This window comes from Marmota marmota, unplaced genomic scaffold (genome assembly GCF_001458135.2).
Source record: "Marmota marmota marmota unplaced genomic scaffold, marMar, whole genome shotgun sequence".
Taxonomy (NCBI): Eukaryota; Metazoa; Chordata; class Mammalia; order Rodentia; family Sciuridae; genus Marmota; species Marmota marmota.
This window is the reverse complement of record NW_025999842.1, coordinates 68,128,651-68,153,972: the sequence shown is the minus strand read 5'-3', so window position 1 is coordinate 68,153,972 and position 25,322 is coordinate 68,128,651. Positions and strand designations below refer to the sequence as shown.

Here is a 25,322-nt window from a genome sequence, read left to right as displayed (position 1 = left end):
ATACATTTAAGTTTTTAAAAGACTCCTAAATTATACTCTAAAGTGATTAAAACCATTTATATTCCTACAGGTATTGTTTGAGAATTGCATTTGCTGTGTATCCTTGTCAATGCTATCATTTCAATTTTAACCATTATAATAGCTATGCAGTGTTAACATTGTGCCTTTAATTTTCAATGCTCTATTGACTAATATTATGTTCTATTGACAAATGCTCATTTTCAGTGCTCTATTGACAAATAAACATGCTCATTTGACATTCGTCTTCATTCATGAAGTGTTGGTTTACATCTTTTGCAATTTTTTATTGTTGTTTTTATTATTATGGTTAAAGGGTCTTTATATATTCTGAATATCACATATCTATATATTCTTGGTATCACATATTTTAATGATTTGCAAGTATTTTCTCCGTAATGTACCTTCTCATTTTAATTTCTTAATTGTGTCTTTAAGAAATTCTTATTTTTGATAAAATCTTTTTTTCAGAAGTTTTATGAATACAGATTTTACATATAAATATGATCCATTTTGAGTTAATTTTGCATACATACAAGATACAAATCAAAGTAAAAAAAAATTGGTATCTATCTATCTACTTTTGTATGTATCTATCTACATCTAGTTGTTCCAGCACTATTTGTTGAAAGATCATCCTTTACTGAGCTGTTTTTCCACCTTTGTCAAAATCAATTAATCATATATGTATGAGTATATTCCTGGACTTTCTGTTCTGTGATCTATTTGTCTAACCTGATGTCAGGCCATGTTCTCTTGATTACTGTAGCTATGTGTTGAAGTATGAATCAGTGATATAATTAAATTCTTATTGTTTTACAGTTATTTTTTTACTACTCTAGGTCTTTTATATGCCATAAAAACATTAGAATCAGACTGTCAATTTGTATAAAAATCAAAGCCTTCGGAAGTGTTTTGATTGGCTGTGAATTGAACTGAGAGAGCAATTTGCAGAGAATTGACATCTGAACAATATTGAATCTTCTACCTCATGGAAAAGATATATTGGTCCATTTAGTTAAGTCTTCTTAACTCTTAGCAATATTTCATACCTTTAGGATTCAGATATTTTACATCTTTCCTCAGATTTCTATTAGATATTTTTGATGCTATTTAGATATGATCTTATCATTTCAGTTCCAGTTGTTTGTTGTTAGAATATAGGAATAAAATCAAAACCTTGAATTTCACAATTTTACTCTTAATAGTTTAAAAAATGTCCATGGGATGTTCTATTGAAATGATCATGTCATCTGCAAATAAAGTCAGTTTTCTTTGTTCTTTCCAATATGTATTATTTTTATTTCATTTTTTTCTTGCCTTATTACACTGGCTAGATCCTTGAGTACAATATTGAATTGAGGTGGTGAGAGTGAGCACCATTACCTAGTCATGATCTTAGGGGGAAATTACTTTGTACTTCACTGTTGAAATTTTGTGAGGTGATTTGGGACTTTATTTTCTAAAATAAACATTTTGTGCTATAAATTTTCTCCTTAATACTGATTAGGTACACCACAAAAATTTTGGTATGTTAGTTTCACTTTCATCCTATTCAAAATACTTTCTAATTTATCTTTGGTTTGATTCTTTGATAACCTATGGGTTATTTAGAAGTGTTTTTAGTTTTCAAATATGTAGGGATTTTATAGATACATTTGTATTGTTTATTTTTAATTTAATTCCATTATATATTAGATAGAGTGACCTTTAAAATTAACTTTTTTTTTTTTCCTGGAGTGGATAAGGTCTATTTTTTTTTACATGTGAATATCCAAATTTCTAGCTCTATTTGACAAACTATACTTCCAATTGAATTAATTCAGCTTCTTTATTGAATATATTAATTGAATCTTGTATGACTTTATTTCTTTATTCTCTATTTCATATCACTGACTCACTTGTCTTTGCACCAACAATATATTGCCTTGGCTGCCTAACTTTGCAGTAAATTTCAAAATAGAAAGTACTGTGGGTCCTTCATCTTTCTTTTTCTTTTTTATTTATTTATTTATTTTTTTTTTGGAATTCTAGATCCTCTGCATTTCCTTAAAAATTTTAAAATCAGTTTGTCAGTTTCTATAAAAAATGTCTGAAAAGATTATGATTGGTAGTAAAGTAGACATAGGGGAGAGTTAACATGTGAACAATGTCTTCTGTCCCATGGATGTAGTATATCTCTTCTTTTATGTAGGTCTTCTTTAGACCTTCTCTCAGCAATGTTGAGTGGTTTTCAATATATAAATTTTGTCTGTTTCTGTTAAAATTATCTCTAAATATCATTTGGCGATATTATAAAGGGCATTGTTTTAAAATATTATTTTCCAATTAACTCTTTTGCTGCTACATAGAAAAAATAATTGAATTTTTATAGTAATCTTTTATTCTTTTACCATGCCAAATTCAATGATTACTTCTAAGAGTTTTTTGAAGCTTTGTTGAAATTTTCTACACAATTTTTACTTTTTAAAATTACATTTAAGGTTTTCTTTTGGACCAGTTTTTTTTTTTTTTAGCTTTTCCTTTTCTAATTTGAAGTCTTTCTTTCTTTTTCTTACTTTATTACATTGGCCAGTACTGCTAATATACTATAATAGAAATAGTGAAATAGTACAACTTTTGTCTTGCTCCCAACCAAAGGGGTGAATATATTTTCAGAAATGTTATATTAGCTGTAAACTTTTTGTAGATGGCCTTTTACAAGATGAAGTTCTATTATTTGTATCCTGGAGGTTTTTTGTTTATTTGTTTTTTAATTATAAATATGTTGTAAATTTTGGCAAATTCCCTTTTTGCTCCTATTGATTTGATTATGTAATTTCCCCTTCTTTCTGTTAATATGGTGATTTATATTGATTGATTTCCAAATGTCAAGCCTGGGATAAAGCCCACATAATCATGATATAATATCCTTTTTAGATATTGTAGAATTCAACTTGTCAATATTTTGTTTAGAATTTTTGGATTTATATTCACGAGACTTACTCATCTACAATTTTGCCTTTTTGCAGTATTTGTATTTATGCCCAGTTTTAGTATCATGGATCTGTGACCTTCATTCAAAAACATTGGGAACTATTTCCTCCTTTACCATTGATAAGATTTTGTAAGATTCCTTGGGTCTTTTTGATGTTCATTATGTTTTGCTTCTTCAAAGATTGAGAAAGAAATTTAAATATGCATATATTCCTGAAATTTTATGTATTATGTACTAAAAATTCATGAGTAAAAAATCTTTTGCATCATCTGTAGGTTTTATTTATAATTACATCTAACACTAACATAAATGCTGGAGGCATCAGAACAGAGGTCTGAAGGCAGCATTCATTCATGTACATATATATACTTTATTAATTTTTTATTTATATGTGACAGCAGAATGCATCACAATTCTTATTACACATATAGAGCACAATTTTTTCATATCTCTGGTTGTATACAAAGTATATTCACACCAATTCGTGTCTTCATACATGTACTTTGGATAATAATGTCCATCCCATTCCACCATCATTTCTAACCCCATGCTCCCTCCCTTCCCTCTCACCTCTCTGCCCTATTCAGCTATCCCTCTTCTTGGTCTATTCCCAAAGGACTTAAAAACAGCATACTACAGGGACACAGCCACATCAATGTTTATAGCAGCATAATGCACAATAGCTAAACTGTGGAACCAACCTAGATGACCTTCAATAGATGAATGGATAAAAAAATGTGGCGTATATACAAAATGGAATATTACTCAGCCATAAAAGAGAACAAAATCATGGCATTTGCAGGTAAATGGACGGAGTTAGAAAAGATAATGCTAAGTGAAGTTAGCCAATCCCAACAAACCAGATGCTGAATGTTTTCTCTGACATAAGGAAGCTGATTCATAGTGGGGTAGGGAGGGGGAGTGTGAGAGGAATAGACAAACATATATTTTTGTTGGTTGGATAAATAGGTAGTAGCCAAGAAAGTACTTCTCCTAGTATTCTATGCAACTTAGTAGTCCTCTGTTATGGTTTAGATGTGGTGTCCCCCAAAAGCTCACATGTGTGACAATGCAAGAAGGTTTGGAGAAGAAATGATTAGGTTATAGCCGTAACATAACCATAATTGAGTTGACCCCTGATGGGATTAACTGAGTGGTGACTGGAGGCAGGTGGGGTGTGGCTGGAGGAGGTGGTTCATTGGGGGCGTGGCTGTGGGGTATATGTTTTGTATCTGGGGAGTAGAGTCTCCTTCTCTCTGGTCTCTGATCATCATGTGAGCTGCTTCCTGTTCCCATACTCTTCCACCACGATGTTCTGCCTCACTCCAAGTCCCAAAGAATGTAGCCAGCCTTTTATGGACTAAGACCTCTGAAACTGTGAGCCTCACATAAACTTTCTCCTCTACAGTTGCTCTGGTCAGGTCTTTTAGTCACGGTGGCGAAATAGCTGACTGAATCATCCTCATATTATTTCATAAACTAGAAAGTCCAAAGATAAAATGCCTAAAACCCAGTCACCCTTTTCAGTCAGCATCATGGAAAGTAAGACTATGAGGGATTGTGTCAATTCTCAGATGCACCAAAGTCTTTTTCAGAGCTGAGTTCTCTAAGCTTCTTGAAAACAAAGCTTTTCCTTGGGGCTGCACTCAGTGGGAGTCTCATCTCCTTTTATTTTCTCCAATTACTTTTTTCTTGGAGTCTAATGAGCTGTAAAGTGGCTGAAAGATAAACAGGGATGAGGAACAATCACAGCAAGGTCTTGAATTAGGCACAAGTTGGTAAAATGCATGTTGAAATAGTTGAAAACCACTGTTTCTTTGATTTTTTTTCTTCTTTGATACAGAATGAAATATGGTCAGTTTCTTGGATTTATAATTCACTCAGGAAGTTTTTGTTTTTGTTTTCATTCTCTCTTACTTTGTTTTGTTATTGCTTAGAAAACCACATGAATAAACATAAGAAAACAGATGTGTAGATTGAATCTCAAAACAAAATTGAAAGTCAGACAACATCAGCTTATTATAAATTAGTGTTCTGAATGGAATATTCTCATGATTTAACTATGCTTTATATTTCTAGGAAAAAAAAGATAGAGTCTAAAATACCACTGGTCTCCTTTATTAGATAGTGGGAGAATTCATGTTGTAAGTTGTGATTTCACAATTGCAATTTTGTGATTTTTGTAATTTTGTGATTATAGGAGTTCTTAAAAGCCAAGAATTTTCTCGTTTTTATATTTGGAAAGGCCATGCTTGAGCCGGAAGCAGACTCCAGGCATTTTGACCTCGGGATGGAGTGGACTCATTTGTACTCTTGTTAACCTTGAACCATCAAATCTGAAGTCCGTCATTGCTTTTGGAGATTTTTTTCATTTAAATAGAATGTCATTCCCCCTTTCCTGTTTCCCCCAAATTTTGTGCTTCTCACACATTGTTAAAAATAAGACATGACACATGCTTTGATTGGGCTTGGAAAGTAAAGATGGGTAGTAAGACAGATTCCTGAAGCCAAGATTCTGAGAAGGAAAAAAGTCCAGTTCTGTTTCCTGTACACAGAAAAAAAATGTCTCAGAATGAGAATGGAAACAATGTTTTGGACAAATAAATTTAAAATATGTTTAGTAGGCACATTTTTCAGTCTTGTTATGATGAGAAACAGATGTAGGTGGCTATTAAATCATGTCAAATATGAACTGCCTGTGTACCCTGTGTATATGTGTAAATATTTAACTAGAAAAACAGTCACATGAGAACGACTCTGGGGTAATCTTGGAAGCAGGAAGCCACAAATTATAGGTCTGAAATTTACCATGCATGGCTTCTGAGTCCAGATAAGTACAACCAAATGAAAAGATGGCTGAGAGTTTTATAAATAGCTCATGTTTTTTGGTAGGGAGAGGGAAGGGAAGAGATTAGGAAGAATTTGATACACTTCATGCAAGTGCTATTAGTGCATCTGATTATAACCAGAGGGCTAAGAATAATGTGATAGGAATTTAGTCTTGGGTTTATTGGTTATTACCTAATGAAGGCAAAATAACAGTGGAATCATAGTTTATCCTCAAGTAGATTCTAAAGTCAGCACATAAGGCTAAAAATCACACATACTCAGATATGTCCTTGAAGGTTCCTGGGAACTTTAGTCCTGTTTGAGACAGACTCTGTTGGGGCCTGTGGACGTTGGATGATGAAGTTGGCTTTGGTTTATGAGCCAAATGGGGCAAGAAACCATGATTGACACTGGGTGTGTGCCGTATGGAAAACATGGATCATTAAAACTAGAAGCACATTATGTTGTGCTTCTACCCTATTTTATTTCTTTGCTTTTTAAACGTATTTGCTCTCTGTGCTTGGAAGTACTTTACTGAGGTATGGTCTTCATATAGTGAAATGCACAGGTCACACGTGCCTCGGTTTTGAGTTTTGGCAAATGCATGTTTATGGAATCCACGCTGTCACAAGGTGGATGGCTTCCCCTCCGCCCCTGGCTGTCGGCACAACCACCCTCTCCTCTCACCAGAGGCAACTGCTGCTCTGATTTCTTCTCCACAGATGAGTCCTGCCTGTTCTAGAACCGATGTCAATGGCATCTCTTGTCAGGTACTCTTCTGGGTCTGACATCTTTCATTCAGTGTAACGTGTGTGAGATTAACTTACGTTGTTGCATAAGTGATCCGTAGTGGTTCCTATTTGTTTTCTACCATATAAGTACATCACAATTTCTTAATCTGTTTCTGTTGATGGGCATTTTAGTCATTTCCAGCATGAGACTCTTTTTAAAAAAGGACGCCATTTATATTCATATACATGTGTAGATATGTGTTTTCCTTTCTTTGGGTTAGACAGTAAAGAGCAGAAATGAGGTGATCAAAACCATCAAAAATTAAAAAAAAAAAAAGCTACAGCCTTTTACACTCCCATCAGAAATGTGTGAGAGTTCTGTTTGTTCAGTGTCTTACCAACATCTTTTAAAACTTTTCCACTATATTGGATTATAGTTGGTATCTCATTTTTTTAAAAATTTTCTTAATAGTTTGCTATTTAAGCACTATTTTGTTGCTTACTGTCAATTCATAGATCTTTTGTGTTGTTCAGGTCATTCACCCATTTTTAATTGGTGTATTTGTCACTTTATTACTGAATTGGTAAAATTGTTTCTATATTCTGAATAAGGTTTTTTGCCACAGTATGTGTATAAAGAATTTCATGTTTTGTGAATCTTTTCTCTCAGTCTGTGGCTTGCTCATTTTATTAATGCCACTTTTGATGAGCTGATCTCCAGTAGCAGTATTGAAAAGACTTCTCCTCTCTTTATGATTTACTTTGGTGCTTTTGTTAAAAATCAATTGAACATGAACATATGCATCTATTCCTGAACTCTTCCTTCTATTCTATTCCCTGTTCATATCCCCTTGTTCCACTGTTACACTCTCTTGACCACTCTCGTCAACTATTGCTATAGATCTGTTGATTTTTCTTAGCTGTACTTTGCAGTTTTTAGGTAAAGGTTTTAAATATTTTGCTAGGCTTATCCATAAATATTGTATAATTTTTGTGATATTCTAATGAGTTGTTTTTGAAGTATCATTTTCCATTTGTTCATTACTATTATTATTCATTACTATTATTATTAGGACTTCATCCTAATTTTGTAGATAAGATCCATGTGGTTCTCAATTATTAGTTAAGTAGATTGTAAGTGTCTTTGGATTTTTCTGTGTCCATAATCTGTCTATGTCTGTGTTTGGTATCCTACCTACCTTCTGAGGATTGAACCCAGGACCTCATGCATGTTAGGCATGAATTCTACCTCTGGGATGCACACCCAGCCCTGGTTTCTTCCTCCATAATGTTTATGTTTTATTTACTCATTTTGCTTTATTGCTCCAGCTCAGCCTATCAGAACAGTGGTGAATAGCAATGGAAAGGGTGAGTTTCCTGTGGTGTTGCTGACCTGGTACATGAGTGGTCAGTCTTTGACCATTCAGCATGGTGTTGCCTCTAACTGACGACACTTTCCAAATTGAAGATAGTCTCTTGTTCACAATTTGCTTTGATTTTTTTTTACAATTTTATCTTGAATGAACATTGAGATTTATTTTTTTCTGAATCTACTAAGGTGATCCCATGCCATATTCTCTTTTATTTTGTCAGTGTGCAGAATTATATCATTAGTTTTCAAAGTTAAAATAAAATTGTGTTCTGGAATATGTTGCCTTTTAATATGATACTGGATTTTACTTGTTAATATTTTAAGACTTTTTGTTAGTATGTATGAGGAGTATTTACATATAATGTTGTTTTCTTATAATTTTCTTCTCTGGTTTTGGAAAAATAGTTTGGAAGTGTTTCCTCCACCCTTTCCTGGTATATAGTTATAACCCTGTCTACCTCACAGGGTTATTTTGGGAATTAATTGAATGAATATATATGAAAATTCTATAAAATATATGCTATGTGCTATACACACAAATGTTACTATTAACTCATTTTGTTAATCTTATACTAGCATAACATTACTAATATATTAGTATAATATTACTAATACACAGAAGTATTCCATTAAATGAAATTCTATATTCTGACATTTCCAAACTGGCAGCAATATTCTTTCATTTAATTGACATACTTAATCAAAAGACAGTATATTTGGCTCCATGGTAATACAAAAATAAATCTGATATGGTCTACTCTTAATAGAAATTTATAATTATGAAAAGACACATTGTGAAATTCAAAATTCATTCTGAAATAGCAAATATATCTCCAATATGGATTTTTATTAATATCTAAATATATTCTAATTCTTGAAACTGGTCATCTGTGTGTGGAAATTTGTGACAATTATCCATTAACACATCCAGCTCCCTTATCTTTTTACCCTTTTTCATCTTGGAACATAGACTTCATCCTAATTTTGTAGATAACATCCATATGGTTGAGTATAGACACATCTTATGAAAATATCCTGGGATCATACATATTCTTTCAAAAACATGATGCTCAAAAGATGGCTTTATTTGAAGACCAATATACATATCCATTTGGGTATACAACCCTCTCTTGTTTCAACAAAATACACTCTTTTATCAGAGATTGTAGAGCAGTTTTCACACACGATGAGAAAGTGGGTGGGGAAATGGATTGTGTTTATGCCTAAGCATCTGAAATGAAAATATATGTTTACTGGTCTGAAGTTATTTCTTCACTTAATTCACCTTTGAGTCAATTAGCAATCTTTCTCACTCCACTAAGGGCACCAGAAGGAGGAGGAAGGAATCTGCCAGAGCTCAAATGGGGTTTGAGATAGATAAAAAAGGGACTTGGGATGCTATTTTCATCAATGGGGGATATGATCCGCTCCCATCTGTGATCCTTGCCACAGAAGATATAGACTTGGAGTTGTTTGTCCTCGTTCTTCATCTTATCTTATGCTTTATAACTATATTAAAAATAAAATCCTTTCACCCAATTCCATGCTGGGGATCAGTTTATTTACATTAACAAGTTATTGGAGAAAACTGTTGGCTTCATAATTGGAAGATCGTCTGATTTCTACCACATTGCTTCTGTGTTTCGTCTTTCCCTGCAGGATGTCGTATTTGGAAGTGATTTGTTCCAGCCTCGTAGAACAGTCCTGAAGTATTGGCTGAGCATCACAGCGACTGAGTGCTCAGGGTGCAAGGGTGAGCCACAACATTCACTGCCCACGTTCTCCATGTGTCAGTCCCTTAGGGAGAAGACAGTTGTTGAAGGCGCAATTTCAAGGTAGATGGGGATCTGAAGGGAAAGGAACCCATTTCTTTTTTTAAAAAAATTTTAATTGATTTTATTTTTAAAATACATGACAGTGGAATACATTACAATTCTTATTACACATATGGAGCACAATTTTTCTTATCTCTGTATATAAAGTATGTTCTTGTCAATTCATGTCTTCATACATTTCTATGAAAGCTTATTCCTGAGACCTTTAGGGATTAAAAAACACTCTCAAGAATTTGTTTTTACATGGCTTTGATCTTATCTTATTTTGCCTTTTACAAAAATGAATGCTGTTTAGAATGTTGCAATTTTCGAGTAAAGACTTGAGATCCACTGGTGAGATGATCAAGAGATAGGGAAAATTCAAAGAGAAGCAGTAATCAGCACATTTCTGAGCTTTCCTTTAATGTTAGAAGAGGCAAGGAAATCTTAGGGTACTAAGATTAGAGAAAGAAACACAAGAGGAAGGAGAGGTTTAAAGAAATTATAAGAAAACAGAAAAAGGTTTTCCAGGTAGATAGGCCTTTTCTTTGATTCATTTGTCCCTAGCGTCTTTGCTGGGAATGCACGTGCATGCGCGCGCACACATAAGTTTGCAGATTCCTTGTAGTTCTATTGATTGGCTCAAACTCGTAGACCTATGACCATCTCTTTAATCTTTCCAACATGCGGAAGAATTGCTGGGCACAGAGACACAGTACGGAGTTTGATTTTTCCCTAGCCATTTACTTTGAGCATTTCTCCCTAACTCTATTCTTAGTTTCTTAACTCTAAGAGGAGCCAATAATAGTCTAAGGACTTGTTTTTTTATGATGAAAATGAAATCAGATCAAATCCTTTGTTAAAAAGTGTCCAAGTGAACATGATACTGTGATTATGAGTCAAGAAGCAGTGTCAACTCCTTTTTCAATGCCAAAGGAAGCATCAGGTGAAGTGGCAAAGGACCTGGGGTGCAGATGCAGAAAGAGAATCAGGAAATAAAGTTTTACTCCATAGTGTTTCTTGTCATATATATATATATATATATAATCTATCTATCTATCTATCTATCTATCTCTGTCTCTATCTCTATCTCTATCTCCATCTCTATCCCTATCTCTATCTCTCTATCTTAGTTATATCTTCTCATTTCCTAGAATGGGGATTGGGTTGAAAACAAATTGGGATTAATCTAAACCATATTTCTTCAATAGATACTGTAATATAGGCAAATAGAGAAGGAAAATGTTTCAGATATTCAATAGAATAGACCTTTCTAGCTTTTAAACACATTCTAGGGGCAAAATTTACACACATCTAAATTTAAATACTATCTAACTCTTCCTTAGATTCTCTAAGGGGTTTGCATGTTATCTATTTGTTGATACAAGGTAAATAAAAATATACACTTAAAGTAGTTTAAAGAAGACATATTGGGCTGGGGCTGTGGATCAGTGGTAGAGTGATTGCCTAAGTGTGCAATGCCTTGGGTTCAGTGCCAACACCATGGGAAAAAAAACAGAAAGAAAGAAAACTTTTCCTACTTAATTGTACATTTTTTTTAATATTTAGAAAGGAATATACAAATTAGTGATAATGTGGAAAATGGAGAAATTAAGGAAATGTCAGATTAGGTGACAGGGTAGATCAGTGGTATCAGTTGTCAACGTGAGGTCTGAGAACAAGTTCTTAAAAATTATTCTTTCTTTATTTTTAATTCCCAGATAAAATTGTGTATATTTATGGTGTACAACATGATGCTTTTAAATCTGTTTACATATGGAATAGCTAATTGAAGTTAATTAAAATATGTATTACTTCACATGCCATTTATTTGTAATGAGAACACTTAAAATCTACTCTCCGAGCAATTTTCAAGTATGCAAGTCATTGTCACTAACTATGGCCAACATGGTGTAAGTGGGTCTCTTGAGCTCATCCAGTTGATTCTTCTTGCTTAATAGAAATTTTCTATCCATTGCCACCATCTCCACAATCCTCCCTCCCCTTGTTCCCAGCCTCTGGTGACCACTGGTTTACTCTCTGCTTCTCTGAGTTCGACTTTATTTGATTCCACAGATTAGTGACATCACGTAGTGTTTGCTTTTCTGTGAAAATAACCTGGCTTATTTCACTTAATATAATATCCTTCAGCTTCGTCCATGTTGTTGCAGATGACAGAATCTCCCCTTTAAAGGCTAGACAGTATTTCATTGTGTATATACATCACATTTTCTTTGTCTATCCATTCATTGGAGGACACTCAGTTTGATTCCACTACTTGGGTATTGTGAACAATGCTGCAGACTTGGGAGGGCAGATATCTCTTTGACATACCGTTTTCCCATCCGTTGGCTGTATGCTCTGTAGTGGTATTGCTGGGTCATATGGCAGTTCTACAGCAGGTCATATGTAGTATTCCAGTTCTATATAGAGGTTCACCAAAAAAAAAAAAAAAGATGTGCTAATTTACATTCCCACCAACAGTAGACAAGTGTTCCTTTTTTTCCCTACACCTTCCTCCACACTTGAAAATTTTTTTTTTGTTTTTTGATAAGCCATTCTAACAGGTGAGAAGTGATATCTCACTGTAGTTTTAATTTGCTTTCCCTGATGATTGGTGATGTTGATCACTTTTTCATATACCTGTTGGCTATTTGTATGTCTAAACTTTTGAGAAATGTCTTCAGATCCTTTGCTCGTTTTAAAATTGGGTTATTCATTTTCAGAACAAGTTTGTGAGGAAAGATGATGAGCACTTTTTTCGCCTTCTTTTTATTTGTTTAGGAAACTATGCTACATGGTGTTGAAGGATGGTCAGTGGGCAATTTGCTCTGGAGCTTGTTTTGTGATTCAAATGTAGATTTAGAGATATAGGTATTAGTGATAGTTAAATAAAATGTCGTATGAGAAGGTGAAAACATGAGTAGGAGACCAGGGAACACCAGTATTAAAAGGATTAAAAGAGATGAGGGAGCAAGGAGTCTGAGACGGAAGAATGTTTGAAAGAAGACTGAGAGAAAGTTGGATCCCGAATATTAAGGGAATATTAAGATGGGATCCTCGAGGTTAGGAGGAAAGGAATGGAATGTGCCATTGAATGGAGAAGACAATGCCTGGCAGTTTTGATATGAATATCTCAGTTCAGCTGAGCTCATGTCCACTTGCAGGTCATGAAGAACTGTGTACATGGTGAGAACTGGAGACTTCTTTCACGGAGCTTGATTGGAAAAGTTAAAAAATGAGCAATGAATAAAGGAGATCTAAGGACTTTTTAAAAAGGTGGGTGGAACTTAAGAATGATTATGGGTTGAAGGGGAAGAGCAGAGAGGGATTACATACGGGACAGAGAAGAACAATAAACATGCCTTCTCTGAAGAACTGAGAGGAGGGTAGCTCCCAAACATGGTGGAGGGCCTGGGTTTCAAAAGAAAGAGTGGCAGGTATATTTGTGAGTTGACTTTGTGTTGCTGTGACCAAAATACCTGACAAGAACTAAATAAAGGAGGGAAAGTTTATTTTGACTCACAGTTTCAGGGGATTCAGCTCATAGCCAGAGGCTCCAAGGAAACCTCATGGCAGAAGGGTGTGGTGGAGGAAAGCCACTCAGTTCATAATAACCAGAAAGTAGAGAGAAAGAGGTGAAGGGGCTGGGGCACGCCCCCTGTGACCTACTTCCTCCAAATAGGTTTTGCCTTTCAGTAGTTCTTTCAGCTATCACCATATTAATCCATTTAATGGATTAATCCACTGATGTGGTTGAGCCCTCATGATCTAATTATTGCCTAAAAAACCTCACCTGTGAACCTTGGTGCACTGGGAAACCATGCTTTCAACATGTGAGCTTTTGTGGGGCATTCCAGATTCAAACCACAACGTACATAATGAAAATCTCTAACTTCTCTGTGCAGGAAGGTAGGTGGTTGAATGAAAGATGGGTGAAAGCAGAAAGAATTGTTGGTTTGTTTTGTTAGCTAGGTGTCATTATACATATGTTAGTGAGCTCCTTTTACATCTCAGGTACCGTGCTAAGGATTAAATGGTGGACTCAGCTACTATTGAATGGGGGAAAGACATTGATTCTACTTATGCAAACATATCCAAATTTGTGACAGTAGCAAGGCTATAATGAGAAGTTTTTGGATTTCTGAGGCCACGTAATGGGTAGTTCAAGGCAGTAAGAGAGTTCAGGGAGAGTTCCCCAGAAAGACAGAGAGGGGCTACTAAATACAAAATAGTTCGGTGTTAGTTTTCTTCTTTTTTAGAAATCATGTTGTTTAACAGAGACAACTTATTGTGGCAAACATTGACCTGTTCCTCATATCTGCCTTTACAAAAGTTTCTTCATGTAAGATGACTGGGCGTGTTTGTAGGGGAGTTCCTTTTTTTTTTTTTTTAATCACGTGCATATTTATACTTGTAAACTGAGAGCCACAGGAGACTCTGTGGTCCATTTTTTAATGCCTACCTGCTCTGGAGTTGCAGACATCACACCCACTCATGCCTATTTTAAATTAAAACAAAACAAACAAACAAACTCATACTGTAAAACTGACAACAAATCAAGACATATGCAGATATTGATGCCTTATGAATAATCTAGAAGTTGCAAATGTGTGTTACCACCTCATTGTGTTATGATTCTTTTACAATCCTTCAACATGCATTATTGATTAGTTATATCCCTACTTTCAGGTAAAACTCACCTCAAAGCCACACAAAGTAACAGCTAGTTTTATTAGTTAATATAACTTTTTTTCCTATTAAACAGCAAAGATAGACATTGCAAGAAGGAATATTATCTTTTCTTAGGATTTCTGAAGTAAGCATGAAATATGCCTTATTTTTTGTTTGCTATGAAATCCCCATGGCTTTTCAGAAGAAGGCTGACGACTTCTGGATCAGATTTGTAAGTTGAATTAAATGGTAGAAATTTAAATTTGGAACCTTCCTTGAAGTATTTCAGAAAGGATCTGAGCAAGCTGTACTGTTGGCTCTTCTTGCCTGTTCTGGTTTCTTTCCACAATACACTACGCTTTCTTTACAGCCTTCTCTCCTGAAAGTTGCGGAGGCTGCTGGAGAACTATTTCTATTTATGAAGTGACAACTCTTGAGTAGCCTTGTGCTTTCTTCCTTGCAATGGTGAGATCCTGTGGGGACTGTTTGGTTTGTGTGTTTGTTGCCATTTATCAGTGAGGGGTGTGAGGATGCTGACTTGGGAATGTGGTGGTCTTGAAGAGGGATCCTTAGCACAGGGAAAGAGACTAATGCAGTCAGATATCACCATTCACTCACGTCATTTCTGATGAATGTTTGAAGCAAAGAGCAGGGTGTAGCTTACCAAGAAGACAGGGAATGCAAAACTAGATTCTTCTCATGTTCAATATAGTTCTGCAAAAAGAGCTTGCACCTTATAGTCTAGTATCTGTGATTTTAATTATAATTTGTTGAAAGATTGCTCTGCTTGGGTGGGGGTGGAGAGTTAAGGATAACAGAAGTGGAAGGTAGAGTTCTAGAACCTTGTTATGGGTCAAATTATATCCTTCCAAAATTCATATGTTGAAGTCCTAACCCCCAGTACCCAAGAAACAGAGCAGGGAGGAAGAGCATGAGAAGAAGATTAACATTAAACAGGGACGAGAGGTGGGAGGGAAAGGGAGAGAGAAGGGAAATTGCATGGAAATGGAAGGAGACCCTCATTGTTATACAAAATTACATATAAGAGGAAGTGAGGGGAAAGGAAAAAAAAACAAGGGGGAGAAATGAATTATAGTAGATGGGGTAGAGAGAGAAGATGGGAGGGGAGGGGAGGGGGGATAGTAGAGGATAGGAAAGGCAGCAGAATACATCAGACACTAGTATGGCAATATGTAAAACAGTGGATGTGTAACTGATGTGATTCTGCCATCTGTATACGGGGTAAAAATGGGAGTTCATAACCCACTTAAATTAAATGTATGAAATATGATATGTCAAGAGCTTTGTAATGTTTTGAACAACCAATAATAAAAATTTAAAAAAAATCCAAAATTGCCCAGAAGTTAAAAAAAAAAAGTAATTAATTTAAAGCAATGAGGTACTGTGGATCCTCATTTAATCCTGCTAGCACCTTGATGTTGGACACTGGTCTTCAGATTTGTGGGAAAATGCATTTCTGTTTTAAAGGCGACCCATTCTGTGGTCTTTGGTGGTAGCCCCAGCAAATGAAAACAACCGTCCATGTGAAATAACATACCCAGGTGGGCGTGAATACAAGTTGGAATTGGTGTCTGCAGGTGAGGGGAGCAGGGGACAGAGGGGAAAAGTTAAACAGGCCTAGGCCTCAACGTGAGGTTGGTGCCGGTTGGATCATGACTTTGAGCAGAGGAGGCGCTTGAGCTGTGTGGTTGGTTTGGGAGGTGGTCATATGTGCGTGTTCAGGCCTCGGCCCAGGCTGTGCTGGTGACGCTGTAGTCCCCTCCTGGGCTTCCTTCCCTGGCTGCAGCCGTGCCCTCCAGAGGGCCCTTGGAGCGCTTGTGTGGACCTGAGAGGCTTCTGATAGAGGCGCCGGGAGCCATCTCTGGGCCCTAGCCTCTTGACTGTCCAAAAATGAGGGGCGTGCGCTGCCTACTGGACTGCGACCTCAGGTGATTTTGACTCTAAAATTCTATATTTTTAGGAGATTAGTGGAAATAAGTTTGGACGAGAAAATGAAGAGGTGGATTCTTGTTAGAAGGCAGAGAGTAAGTTTTAGTGAATAATGAGGAAAGACAGGTACTGAGGGTGTGAGTTGGACTGATGTAGGGAGCTTCCTAGAGTTAGAGGGCAGCAGGGGTCAGAGGGTGGACAGGGAGGTTGGATCCTCTTGATGGTTGTAATGGAGTTTCAAGGACGAGGTTGAATAGAAGTGGTGAAAGAGGGCATCCCTGTCTTGTTCCAGTTTTTAGGGGGGATGCTTTCAATTTTTCTCCATTTAGAATGATGTTGGCCTTGGGTTTAGCACAGATAGCTTTTGCAATGTTGAAGTATGTTCCTACTATTCCTAGTTTTTCTAGTGTTTTGAACATGAAGAGCTGCTGTAGTTTGTTGAATGCTTTTTCTGCGTCTATCGAGATAATCATATGATTCTTGTCTTTAAGTCTATTGATGTGATGAATTACGTTTATTGATTTCTGGATGTTGAATCAAACTTGCATCCCGATGAACCCCACTTGATTGTGGTGCTCTATTTTCCTGATATGTTTTTGTATATGATTTGCCAGAATTTTATCGAGAATTTTTGCATCTATGTTCATCAGGGATATTGGTCTGAAGTTTTCTTTCCTTGATGTGTCTTTGTCTGGTTTTGGTATCACAGTGATACTAGCTTCATAGGATGAAGGAATACTTTGAGGAATACTTTGAGGAGTATTGGTGTTAATTCTTTTTAGAACGTCTTATAGAACTTGGCCGAGATTCCATCTGGTCCTGTGCTTTTCTTGGTTGGTAGGCTTTTGATGGCATCTTCTGTTTTCTTGCTTAAAGTTGATCTGTTTAAATTGTGTATGTTTTTCTGAATCAGTTTGGGTAGATCATATGTCTCTAGAAATTTGTCTATGTCTTTGAAATTTTCTATTTTATTTGAGTATAAATTTGTAAAAACATTTCTAATTTTGTTCTTTTAATAAATGAGCTCAATTCAATGAACTTTCCTCTTAGCAATGCCTTCATAGTGTCCCAGAGATTTTGATAGGTTGTAATGGTGTTTTCATTTACTCCTAAGTATTTTCTTATTTCCTCCTTGATTTCTTCTGCTATCCATTTGTCATTCAATAGCATGTTATTTAATCTCCAGATGTTGGAGTAGCTTCTATTTTTTATTTTATCATTGATTTCTTGTTTCATTCCCTTATGATCTAATAGAATGCCCACTAGTATTTTTATTTTATTTTATTTGCTAAGACTTGTTTTGTGGCATAATAAATGGTCTATTTTAGAGAAGGATCCATGTGCTGCTAAGAAGAAAGTGTATACACTCATTGATGGATAAAATACTCTATATATGTCCATTAAATATAAATTATTGATTGTATTATTTACTTCCTGTAGTTTTTTTGTTTAGTTTTTGTTTGGAAGCTCTATCCAGTGGTGAGAGGGGTATATTAAAGTCATCTAGTATTACTGTGTCGTGGTTTATTTGATTGTTGAAGTTGAGAGGAGTTTGTTTGATGTGTGTGGGTTCTCCATCATATGAAGCATATATATTTATGATTGCTATGTCTTGTTGATATATGATTCCAAAAAGCAGTATTAAATGTCATTTTTTATTCCTTTTGACTAATTTTGGCTTGAAGTCCACTTTATCTGATGTGAAGACAGAAACCCCTGTTTGTTTCCACAGTCCACGTGAGTGTTGTGCTTTTTCCCAACCTTTCACCCTCAGTCTGTGGGTGTCTTTGCCTATGAGGTGAGTCTCTTGAAGGCAGCGTATTGTTGGGTCTTTTTAAACAATCCAATCTTCCAGTCTATGTCTTTTGATTGATGAGTTTAGGCTGTTAACATTCAGGGTTATTATTGAGATATGATTTGTAATACTGGAGATTTTGGTTTATTTTTGTTTTTTAACTTGACTTAGTTTCTTTGGTTAACTTTTAAGTTAGTGTAGTTCCTCTCTTGGCTGGTTTCATTGTGTGTGTGTGTGTGTGTGTGTGTGTGTTTTCCATTTTCTCCTCATGGACTATTTTCCTGAGAATGTTCAGTGGGGACCCAGAACTACTGCAGATTTTATGTTTTTAGCCAGTGAGACATCTTTCACATTTTTGTGAAAGATTGTTCTGGAAAGTAAACATGTGTTAATGGATAAATATAAAAAAAAGCTTAAGGCAGAAATACAGGTAGAAGCATAAAGATGGGAGGGCTGATTGATGCTTTTGGAAATGGAGAAATGTACAGGAACAATGCTTCGAAAAGTCACCGATTTGTGGATGCAGTAGCTGACAAGAGAATGCATACAGCTTGTCAGGGAGCCAGGTAGCCTAGAATTGCAGTTGGTCCTTTCTCCTGTAAGAGATGCCTAACCATGTAGCATGAGGTAGAGGACGAGTGGGGAGGCACCAGCCTTAATACTTGTTTACTCATGATTTAAACTCAGACTGATATGGTCTAGAAATGCAGATGAGGCTTTCTTTTTCCAAACTGAAGATAGGGAACTGGGCACAGTGCATGTAATCCCGGCGACTTGGGAGGCCAAGGCAGGAGGATCACAAATTGGAGGCTAGCTTCAGCAATTTAGCGACATCCTATATCAAAATAAAAAATAAAAATGTAGCTCAGAGGTAAAATGCCCCTGGATTCAATCCCTAATTCCAGGGGGAAAAAGGCCCCCAAACTAAAACCAAAAGTACCTGGGAAATTTCCCACACAGATGTTATGAGTCAGAGTGCTGTCTGGAGGTCAACAGAGATATAGGTATGGATTAGATTATGGAATTGGATATGTCTATGTATTGGATGATTTTGGCCTCTTGCTTTTCATGATTTCTGACTTCTGAGCCAGATAATTAACTGTCCTAGATCATGAGTTTCATGAAAGCAAACTTCATTCAGGACATTTGAATATTTTTCATTTAAATTATTTGCTAATGTCTTCGGTCAGGGGCTACATGTTGGGGATGCAAAGGTGCCTGATTCATTCTAAATTTACAAGGGTTTTAAATGGCATCACACATAAAATTTAGAATGGGAGTTCAGGGAGGATTCTCAACATGCACAAAGCCTGAAAAAAAAAATGGCACAAATACTGTCTCCTTGTTCCACGGAGTGAAGCTGCTCATTGGCATGTGTTCTAGGAGCTCATTTTGGAGTAGGGTAGTACTTTTAAAAACATTATGAGATTCCTGCTTTTTTTTTTTTTTTTTGGTTTTAGTTATTTTAAAAAGCAATTGTGAGGAAAGAAAAAGAAGGTGAACCATTCTTGCCTTCATTTATTTCCCCAATATTATATCATTTAAAATGGAGTGACTTAGCAGAAAATAAAATAGAAATTTTTGGCCTAAGGGCTGCCAAACACATATGCCCAGCATCAAAAAGCAGTGTGAAAAGTGTGTCCTATAGCTGTGCTCAGATTCTGGTGGGGACTTAGGAAGATTTCCTGCAGTTGGTGGGCTGATCAACCATGCCTCACTAAAGGGGATAATTATTTACATAGAAGATGATCTACGTTTTTGGGTGTGACAGAATCATAAACAGAAAAATGAAAAAAGATCGAAAGTGATAGGAAACAAATAATTATTAAGCATCTACTAAGTGCCTGATGTCAACTGTGTAAATTCACGAGATGATGTCACATTATTCTTACAAACACACAGGCCCATATATTCACATTTGGATGAAAAAACCTGAGATTTGGAGAGAATGTGAGTTTCCCCAAAGTCCCTCAGTTAGCTGAAGGCAGAGAAGGATTTCAATATGCGTCGATGGTCACTCTACCAATCGTGTGGTTACGAGTAAATGAAACAAATAAAGCTCAGGTGGAAGAGGAAGTGGGGAAATGTGGTTTTCTGCCATGGTGAAAACAAGTGTGTGACTCAGAGATTTCTGATGGCAGAATCTAGTGGTTGTGGAGTCACAGTCCACAGCATTTCAGTTATGGGCTTCAAGAGATTTCAACTCAATAATGGAATTTTGACTCAAAAGCTGGAATCTGGAATAGGCATTTCTTTGTGTTGGTATCTACACGTGAGAACAAGGAGGCCTCCCTGGGTGATTTCTGCAGAAATCCCAGGGTCATGGAGTCTCCTTTATTGGGAAGTTATTGATGTAACAAATGCACACACCTCGTATAGGGCAGAAAATCAGAACTCGGCACAGCTCTGAGAATGGAGAGAGTAAATTGCACACAGCACATTTCTTATTCCACTCAAAATGTTCTTGAGCCCTCACTTAGAATCTATTTATGAATGTTCTTCTGATTTACAAATCAACTTGTCATTAGGATTGCTAAGAACAGTAAGAAGTCAGGTCTGACAGGAAAGGATTAGAGAAAAAATAGAACAAGTAGCTTAGCAACCCCAAAATCTCCACCATCAACTTAGAATATGGTCAAAGGGGGATCCTAGGGGTCACTCTTGTACCACACCAAGCGAGAAAGTGGAGTTTTTATTGTTAAGCTAGAGTCACTGATATACAGTTAAGCTAATTCAGGCTACTTTTCCAAGTAGATAGGAGGTTTATAGCACGTTTATAACATATTCAGTTATCCAAAGTAACCAGTATGGAAACCTGTCATCGCTTACAGTGATAGGAAGGCAGCCATCTGGAAAACTCATTAGTTATGCAAAATGCTGTACATATTTAGAGGATAGCCTATACTCTGGTGCATTATTATTTAACCAGGAACCTTAAGGTCCAATCACCACCTTCACTGGAACGGGGTCGGTGACCAGGGATGAAAGTCTCCTGTTGGCCTGAAGAAGAAAGACGAGAAAGGCCTTCATTTCAGGAATCACCCAGGCTTCCTACTAGTGGTGGGACTTTGGGGACGCAGGGTGCCTGTGAGGATTGAGATCCTGTCTGTGAGTTTACCCCATGAGTGTGCTCACTCTCCCTGCCACTTCTCCTGCAGTGTGGGGTGGTGGTAAGGGGAGAAAACCTCTCAGTTGGTTCTTGCTTCCTCTCGTGACCTCAGAACAGCTAACCTTGGAGAACGTGGGCCTGGCCCATGGCCTTCCCGGGTGGTCTCAGCATATATACATTTTGTCTCCAACTACCCACACCAACTCATCCACATAAGCACATGAACACCTTGTCCCAGGTCCTAACGGAGACAGCTGTAACTAAAAATACTATTTCAGTGTGTTAAGCAATCATGCTGACAGGCTTTTGTTTTACTTCCTTATTTTTTCCCTACTCCAGCTATGTTAGAAGTGTCAGAAAGTCTGATAAAAATGCAAAATAAGCCTGACATACAAAAGAGAAAAAAAATTCAAGGAAGGGACTTAGATAATTCGCAAAATAGAGACTTAAAATGATGGAACCAAATTTACTGCTTTATAATTAATAGACATTTAAAATGTTCAGTCAATGTGTGTTTTTTTTCTCTCTCTGTAATGGAAATGTTGACCAAAGTTTCCCAACGCTATCAAATCTCTTTTCAGAAGTTGCAAATGCAAACTTAGGAAGTGAAAATTTCACGCTATGTGTTGCTTTTGACATTTCATTGTCAAAGGGTCCAGAAGACTCTACAGCTTGGACATTCCCTTTTATTTTGGGATCTTGCTACTCTCTGTGAAAGGGGAACCCTCATTCCTAAGCCCAGTAGAGATCTCAATAAGATCTTTGCAAGCTCTCTGTAAAGATTCTACCTAAATCATATTTGCCAGAATTTTCTTTGGTGCTGTTGGAAGTTTGAGGAAATCTCTAGATCCCTAACTAAATAGTATTTTTCAATTCATAAAGCAAAAGACAAATGATTACAAGAAAATCAACTGTGTAAAAATAGTTATTAAAATATAAAACAATTTGTAATATAGTGTTATCTGTGCTTTTTTATTAACACTAAAAAGCATAATCTAGCTGCAAGCCTAGTGACATATGAATGCCAAGGCCAAGTGTAAATTATATTTTGAGATAGTTGCAAACAACCACAGTGTGAGATGAAGATACCAGGGATTTCTGTGGGAAATAAATACATAGATACAGCTAATACCATACAAATATAAATAGTGGTTTGTTGCCATTATTTATATTTGAAAGCAATGCTAAGTTTCATGCAGAGATCAGTGAAAATAAAGATATATTTTTTCCATCTAAATGTACAGATTTCCTGGATTCTGTTTTCAGGCACCTTGAAGGTCTTCACGAATCCCAAATTAAGGACCCCTGGACTAGGATTACTTTTTAGGGGGAGTATAAGGTATTAATTTCTTCATTTATTTACTAATTTTTTAGTACCACCTCCTTGGGGGTACTTAATCTTGAAATGTAGATTAGTGATTTTTAATCTATAGGTCAGGGACTAATTTGAAATCATGATGAAAGCTATAAGAAGACATCATATTAAATTCTGCACAGAATTTCCAGGATCACAGAACTCTCCACCCTCTAGGTCTTAGTAACTAACTCTGGAATATAGAGTAATAAGCATGTCTAAACATATTTTATAAATATTATAACTTATTGTTTGACACGGGCTGAGCACCAGTTAGTTGGATTTAATGCTTCTGGCAAATTCTGCAATTCTAGGCTGCAGATTAAGCTAACCCTTAAATAACCCAGGGAACAGGAAGCCCACTTGCACATTTAGCAAAACACCAGGATAAAAAGTCAAGGTTGGAGGGGTGCTTGGATCACGTATCCTCAACTCTTGTGCCCAAGATTCTCACGACTCATGGGAGATGTCACAGATCCCTGGCTGCACCATTCCGCGGCCCCAGGGACGAAAACCCAAATATGCACACTGCCTCCAAATCCCTGACTCTCCACTTCCCTACTGAGCCTGTGCTGGAACATGAGGGGTCAGGGATTACCAGGGTTCATTTAGATTTTGTGGGACCTGAAACTTACACAATTTGGGGTAAGGATCCCTTCTCTAAGAAAAATGATATAAAATGATAAATAGTGAGTTCTAAGAAATAATATTTAAGAGACATGACAGAAACGACAACACATTTCTAGTTTTAAAATGCTGAACAATACTATAAACAGCATATTATCCAGAAAAATAATGTAATTTTAAACTAACACATCCCTAAAATAGTTTCACTTTTTGTTGCATGCTTTTTGGTAGCCTCTTCATATCATATTCTGTAGAGAACATGGAAGATAATCCAGTCTTTACTGTAGTTGATGAGAGTTGTTTTTCTTTTTGATCAATTTGTTTAGAAAGACTTGTCTTGGCTTCATAATTTATTACTGGTCATATAAATTCTTATGATTTGTTTCTTATTGTTTTCAACTATAAAGCTTTAAAATTTGGAAGGGTTTTCTCTAAACTTGTTTCTGGGACTGTACCAAACCTTGTTTTGATCCCATCATCCACAGGTTTCCAGGGTTGGGAAATGTGAGATCTGTTCATATTGTAATAGGACCTCTGGGTCTGGGCCACCATGTGACTATTCTGTGTGAATTGGTACCCTGGCAATGTCTACACAAGGGAGAGACTGCAGGAATAATACTAAACAAGTCTACCTCCCTCTCTAGACACACCTGCTCTCAGGACCATAGGCCCCAGTGCACTCCCCAGTGAGTCTCTCTTTTCCTGTCTCCCAGTCTACTCCAAGGGCTGCCTCCACAAGGCTGCCACCATCTGCACACCCCCTCCAAGCAACCCTTTAGTTAGGTTCCTTATGATGCAGGCTCAAGAGAGCAAGGCCCAGATAAAAGGAAGAGAGAGCATTTCATTACAAAATTTTCAAAGTTTGTATTCAATGGGAGTGGATGTTCTCTTCTGGAAAGATCTCATTAATTCCCAATTTTGGGGTATGGTATTGTCATAAGGTCCTAAGAGAAAAAATATCTCAGAACACATTCAATCAGAATGACAAAGCATCACTTGGAACAGTTGGGGATTTATGTTCACAGACAAAAGGGTGCTGAATGCCACAGTGCTGTGGTTAACTGTCCCTCCCACACTCATGTTGAGATTTAATTGCTGTTGTAACAGCACTGAGAGGTAGGACCTTTAAGAGGTGGGTAGGTCATGAGTGCTCTGCCCTCTTAAGCAGATTAATGCTATTTTATTCAGAATGGATTAGTTATCCCAAGAGTGAGTTCCTGCCAAAAAGAATGGGAGAACCTGTTTTCCCTCTGCTTGTACATGCTCACTTGTCCCTTCCACCATGTTATGATGTAGCACGAAGGCCCTCATCAATGCCAGTGCAATGCTCTTGGACTTCCCAGCCTCCAAAACCCTGAGCCAAATACACTTCTATTGTTTATAAACTACTCAACCTGTAGTATTTGGTTATAGCAACAGAAAATGGACTAAGGCACATGGACCGTGGACTGTGATTACAGTAATTTTAACCTGGAAAATTTAAACAGAACCATGTGCTAATTTCAAGTATAAAACTCTCACCACAGCAAACAGTGGATTATTTGAATTGTAATTTATGTCACTTTCTGGTGTATTCCCCAAGACGATTGACTGCAAAACATATGCTTTGGAAGTGGCTGACTTGACTCCTTTTATGGATTATTGATTATATGATACTTAAATGTGGAGCTGAGTCTAACAAAGATGATTATTTTGGGTTAAGGATAGTTGGTTTGCAGTTCCTTCTTTCAGTGGTCAAGTGTCAAGGCCACTTCTCCATTCGAGCCCCTTCTAGCTCATAATAATAAAACCTCTTCTTTTCAAATGTCAGAATTGTATTTTATTACCTACAAAAGTAGAGTATCTGTTGATGTCATCCAAGGGGCTAAGAAGCATGAAACATCTGCCTCTTCAAAGCCCATGGGAAGTGTGAAGGGTATGTGTTTCACTGAGTGTGATGTGATGTGTGATGTGTGTGTGTGTGTGTGTGTGTGTGTGTGTAGGCGGCTCTATTTTTCTTGCTGAAGGGAAAACAAATCTATATCTTTTAATAGATTCATCTATCACCTATCCACTATCTTATCTATATCTAT

General features: G+C 36.5%; 1 protein-coding gene across 6 annotated transcripts in view; it reads left to right on the top strand.

Moving 5' to 3' along the window:
* Positions 1 to 25,322, top strand: part of Ipcef1 (interaction protein for cytohesin exchange factors 1) — a 155,490-nt gene that overhangs the window by 22,089 nt on the left and 108,079 nt on the right. For 2 of the 6 annotated variants that reach the window (XM_048800187.1, XM_048800170.1), the window contains exon 2: positions 9,587 to 9,680. The exons of the other annotated variants lie outside the window; for them this stretch is intronic. The gene's annotated coding sequence lies outside the window, so the exon portion shown is untranslated. The remainder of the gene's footprint in view (positions 1 to 9,586; positions 9,681 to 25,322) is intronic. 6 annotated transcript variants of the gene reach the window in all.